The following is a 6151-nucleotide window of genomic DNA, read 5'->3' as shown; positions in this document are numbered from 1 at the left end:
AAAATAATACATTCAAAAACAAAGTACCTGCCGTGTTTCAAGTTTTTTTTTTTTTTTTTTTTTTAAGAAACCTTTAACTTCGGCATGAATCCAGTAACCTGTGACAATATCTTACTATGCTGAAACCAGAACTGCAAATTCAGCTGGAAACAGACAGTCAGTCTCTCTTCCTGAACACAAGCTGACATTTTTCAGGTAAATCAAAAGCTAGTGCTAAAAATTTCCACAATCATTACTTTTTACATTCGAAAGTCAGCAACTTGTGTTGGCACTAAGGACAAAGCAACATTTTAAAATGTAAAACTAAAGGATGCTATTCAGCAAAAGATGCCATGTGAACTTTGGCTTAGTGGCTGAAGAGATGCTAACTAATTACCTACATTGAACATGCAGTGCTGTTGTAGTCATAGACAGTGATATGTCAAGAACAGTGAATCCAATTCGTTTATGTTAAAATATGCAGCTATTTCTGTTACTTGTTCTCTTCCTACACTTCCTTCCATCTGTTGGTTTCATTTATCTGCTCTGTCTAGTTGTTTAGACTGTATCTGTTGAAGACTGAAAACTCCTCCTTATATAAGTCTAGCGCGTAACTATGCAGGCCCCTGACCTGGATGGAGTTCTGAGACATCCAGCTAAAAAAATTAAAATACCAGTTAAAGGGTTAAAGTGGCTTCCCCTTCTTGCAGCCTCTCTTTAGTCTTCAGAGCCAACTGGCATGTGCAGCCCTTTACACCTTCCCTCTAGGACACGGCTGCTTTCAAAAGAACTATCTTCTCTCAGTTCTAAAGGTATGCCTATTAAAGCTTTAATCTTTTTAGAAATTAAAATAACTTGAATCGCAAATATCTTGAATCAAGAAGTTCTTAAACTTCGGTTCAAACCAGCCAATATGTTTAGCAGATACAGCACATGTAAAAAGCTGTGTAACTAGAAAGCCAATAGCATTTGTCAGGAACATTCAATATGATACCACAATGGCCATGGAAATTTAAAAGGTTATAAAACCAAGTCAACACAGACGTGGAAAAGAAAATGTATCATCATCTGGTTTATTTAAGCACTCATGAAGATTTTAGATTGAGCAATAGACTGCTTCTATCAGTGCTACTAAATCCAATAGACAAATTTCACTCCATTAGATCAAAGAGACTCCATTTCTACCACGTTTCTCGTAATATTAAATTACCAGTGTCCTTTCCTCATCTGAAGGATCTCAGCAAAAGTTGACTCATATACTCCATTTCTAATGTAGGCCAGAGAGTATATATTACCTTTGTAAAAACTGGGCTGTTGCTTTACTCTCTGAACACATACATGCTTCTAAATGGAAGCTACTTTCAATTACTTAGAGTTGTGGGTTAACAAAAAAAATGCATTTTATTAAGCCTCCGGTGGAAAAAAGTCACTATAATTTTAAGTCTATTCTTTCTGTTGATCAATAGATTCTTGACTCTTGGAAATTAACAAAAGGGATAAACAACTCTATAAGCACATATATCCAGAATTACCTCTATTTTATGGGATTAGCTATTGTAAAAAAAAACCACCAACCAAAACCAAATAGATCCAACATCAGGCATAAGATAATTTATAGTGTCTGATGATAAAGTCGTTAATTACTGCTCTGATTTTTTTTCTTTAAATCACAAAATCACTTCAATGATATAATACATAGTTTAGTAATATTAAATATCTCTTCAGAACAGAGCCTGTCTTTGATACTAGAACACAATGTGCTACCAATCAAGATAAATAAGACTGTTTTACTGTGAAGAGGAGGAGGAATTTCTTGAGTATTATCTATTATCTATTGGGTACCCCTTGTGTTAGTTCTGTCATCCACATAAATTCCAGAAACATTTGACACCTCCATCAGTATCTGCTGAAGAATCAAAGGAAACTGAAGAGTAAAATAACACAGACAGGGAGTGAAATGTATACTGCTCTCATCCATCCTGTTCCAGCCTGTTAACAATTCCAATTTTCCTTTAATTCCAGAGTGACTGAAACAAAGATTAAAAATCAAGGAGGGAAGAAAATGTAATTTCTGCCTTCCAAAAACTTGCAATTTCTGAAATGCTGTTCATCACAAAAACAACTGTCCCCTCCACCTGAAGTTTGTTTTTCATGAACTCTAACTTGTAAAAGTTTCCTTTGGAAGTAGAAAAGTATTCAGAGGTGAAAGCATTAGCAAAAACTGCTTGGCTTATTTTGAAGCAGTTAAAGACAACACCAAAACAAAACATACTGACCAGCTGGGCACTGGATGTGAAGGGCATTTTATTTCTTTCTCACTGTTTTGTTGTAAGAAAAGAGTAAAGAGCTGGACTGTAGTTAGCTCTTGGAAAACCTGTCCTTCGAACATTCTCCAGAGTGCAATGCCAACAGACCCACAGATGCAAACGGCTGAATTCATTCCTGACACAGTGCTGTTGGCTCTTGTTCTGGCCGAATGTGGTTTATAGATTCTATTATGAATTTTGCCCAAGTAAAAATTAATGAAAAGGTCTCTACTTTATTATAGCACTGCCATCAAGGTAGAGTGTACAGGTATACCCTGAATTATGACACTGCAGAAAATAGTTTCACATTTTATGAAAATCTACTGAAGTTACCAGACGTCTAAGCATTCACTCTGTTTCATTGTTTCTGCATGTTGTCAGAAGTATACAGAGTGCTAACTTTATAGAAGTGCTAATTTTTGCAGTGCTATCAATCTGCAAGTTATCTTAGATTTGGGGGGGAAGGAGAGGGTTTACCTCCTTTGATGTGTGATTATTTGTCAAACACTTCAGCACATTTGCATTTTGTTTCCCCAGGTAATCTCGTATACTTGCTTGTTAAGCTCAAACCTGGGAAAAAGCAAATACATTCCAACAAGAAGATTTTATGAAACGAGTATGCAAGCTAAGTGGAGGCATATTGGCTCTGAAGCATTGGGAAGACCTATTGAAGCAATCTTTAATATCAAATACTCTGGCTGGGGAGACATTACATAATAAAAATGCTTCCATCTATTTGGGAAGAAAGATACAAGATTATGAGAGATTAAAAGGGACGAAAAAGGGATTTGTTTTTTAATACAAAGAACAAGGAGTTCATAATATTTAGAGTATTACATCAATAGGCACTTTTACATAGAAATAAAGCAAAATGTTTTGTTAAAAACTCGAAGAGTATTTAAATAGAGTATCTAAAATAAAATATTCATATTTTCATTTTTTTTAAATGGAAATTTCAAAACAATAGATGCAACAAAATAGTCTAAAAATGTGGAAAATAATCCAATAAAGGATACAGCCACTTCAGACACATTTCCTTCACTAATCATTGCCCCAGCTATGGAATATACCCCACTAAATGTAGTTTTAAGCTGATCTTTATTGGAACACAAAACACAGCCAGCTAAATCCAGCTGGCTGTTCATGGTAATGTGTCTCATTTGGAGAACCAGACTTCAGAAAAATTACAAATGGATGTGAGCGCTGGAATCCTAAGAGGACGACAATGCGTGACACATGGAAAGACTGAGTGCACTGGGTTTTCTGTAGTCTAGACAGGAAAGAATGAGAGAAGACAAGACTTCAAATTTGTGAAAAGAAATTAATAAATCTCCATGTCCTGCTTAGACAGACAGGAATGAATGTGTTTCAAATGCAAGAAGGGGGAGGGGGTATGTTTAAAATCAGGCTATATAAAAAACTTAGTAATAGAAAGAATAGGGAAGTACAAGACAATACTGCACAGCAAGGTTGTGATTCTCCATAGCCACAGGTTTTTACAGAGCAGACCAGACAGATTTCTGTCACGAATTCTGTAAGAATAGCTCATCTTTCCCTAGAGAAAAGGAATAGGTTATATGATTCCTTGATGTCTTTTCTAGACATATTTCATCTAAGACCATACAACTCAGGGAATCTTACCATCTTTTACTACCCTTTTGCATAACTTTCATAAGCCAGGGTCTGACAGATTCTGCCAACATAGGTCCTGAGATGGGATTGGCATTAAGGTTATCTTAAACTATCCAAAATACTGAATAAATTACTTAACTCTCCACTTTCAGTCCCCCTGTAAGGGACATGAACACTGAAATCTTCCCATTAACCTCTGAAGCATAGATTAGACTACAGCATTCTTTGAACATCGAAAATAAACATGTGCTGTCAAGGCAATGCCCCCATGCAGTAAATATTTACTATTTCCTTTTGATTCAGGCAATTGTAAAGCAAGAAAACCAGCCAGACCAAAATCTAGTCTCTCCTTGATCCTTAAGAAAATACAAACACTTCTAGTTACTCTTCATTATGTTAATTTTGTAAAGTGGTTTCTTTACAGAAGGAATTTAGGAGTTCAGTGTAGCCCCATGTTTTATGCACTTAAGATGGCACCAAATGTACTAGCTCTGTGCAATGTTCCATCTCCTGTCTCCACCAATATCACCCTTTATTAGGGCAAAAAAATGCCTAAACTATGACTAATGCTTTCGTCACATATGGTAAGCATCCCACTGATAAATTTCTGTTTCTTGAGTCTGTCATTAGAATATTAGCTTTCCCATCAGAACGGCATCTTACTTATCAATCCAGTTAGAAGAAATTTTATAATCCTATTTATTCTGTCCTTCCTCCCTCTCGTCCTGTGCAAACCTTTCTGCAGTACCACAGTGTACAGTAGTGGGATTCAAGCTTCTTGTTAGCCTAATCTTTATTTAATCCACCTAGAAATGCATGAACATTTGTGCGTAACAAAAATCACACATGGAGAGCAATATTGTTATTTCATTGAGAATATAAACATTTGAGCTAGTTTAATTACAACCAGATTTGATTATGGCATGTGTATTGAAATTTTTGACGCAGTCGAATTCAGGATCATTTAATTCAGATCAAGTGGAATGTATCTACAATGAAGGGGAAATACGAGTCACTGTACTGCAGCACTAGGCAACATAAGCTATTAATATGGCAACTAAAGAGAGGAGAATATTGAAGAGACTTAAGGTTGGTTCAATGGATGTTCATGTTTGGAATCAGTACTACTGAATCCAGGACCTTACATGTCCTGTCCTTCCCCTCCACCTCCTCCGATATTCTAGATGCAATTTAGGTTTTTGCAGCCTCCTCACTGTAATTCTATGCATGTATACTTCTGTTCAGGACTCTATGTCAAAGTAGATATAGTATCATTTCTTCTGCAGAGCAGATTCCAGGGCAAGATTTTAAAATGCAGACCATTATAACCTCTTGGGATCCCAAGAAATTTCGTCCCAATTTTTTTTTAATTTATGCTGAAAGTAAAATGTCCACTAATTTCAGTGAGAACCACACTATAAAGACTTCACTGAGGGCTGATCAAAGTCCTCCAAAGACTTTTACAGAAGCCAAATAGACTGACTCATGTAATGGTCCCACTGTAGCAAATACAATTACTTAAATGTATAAAGTTGTATATGTGCATAAGGACTGGCAGGATTGCATATGCTTCTACTAGTACACACAGAATGTAGCAGCTATTATGGTAAGATTGAAAATTTAAGTACGTATAATTATTTTTCATCTTAAGCCTTTGTCACATACTGCTTAAAAAAAAATTGTTCAGCATATTTCCTAGAAGTAATCAATAAAGTAATGCATGTTTTCAACAATTAATTGATTTAGAAAATTTGAGCATTTATAACTATAAAGAATATTTTTTAAAACAAACCAATAATGGTTATGATTTCAGATTACTCTGAAGCTAAAATAACAGAGAACTGAAAAGCAGAAATCTGGCCTGAAAACTACTTTTTCAGAACAGAAGTTCCTTCAAACATTCAGAAAAAAATGGTTTTGACTTTATAGGACTGAAAATTGTTTTCCCACTAAATTCTTATAGTACTTTGCTAAGAATGCCGAATAGCACGTGTAGCTAAGGGAAACAGTGTGGAGGAGTGGCTGGTACAGCAGGGGCACGATCTAGTATCCATGAGCAACCCATGTTTTTAACAGTAGCAGGGATATGCTGACAAAGACGGCTGGTGACCTTGACCATCCTTCCCTGAGCAGAAGAAGGAGCCTCGCCACGTGATGAACAACAACAGCGGAACAACACCCAGGATAAGGAGGAGGCACAGATCGGCGAGAGCAGCCGGCAGCGAGCTATTATA

This window comes from Aptenodytes forsteri, unplaced genomic scaffold (assembly GCF_000699145.1).
Source record: "Aptenodytes forsteri isolate BGI_AS27 unplaced genomic scaffold, ASM69914v1 Scaffold8, whole genome shotgun sequence".
Taxonomy (NCBI): domain Eukaryota; kingdom Metazoa; phylum Chordata; class Aves; order Sphenisciformes; family Spheniscidae; genus Aptenodytes; species Aptenodytes forsteri.
This window is presented reverse-complemented; position numbering follows the sequence as displayed.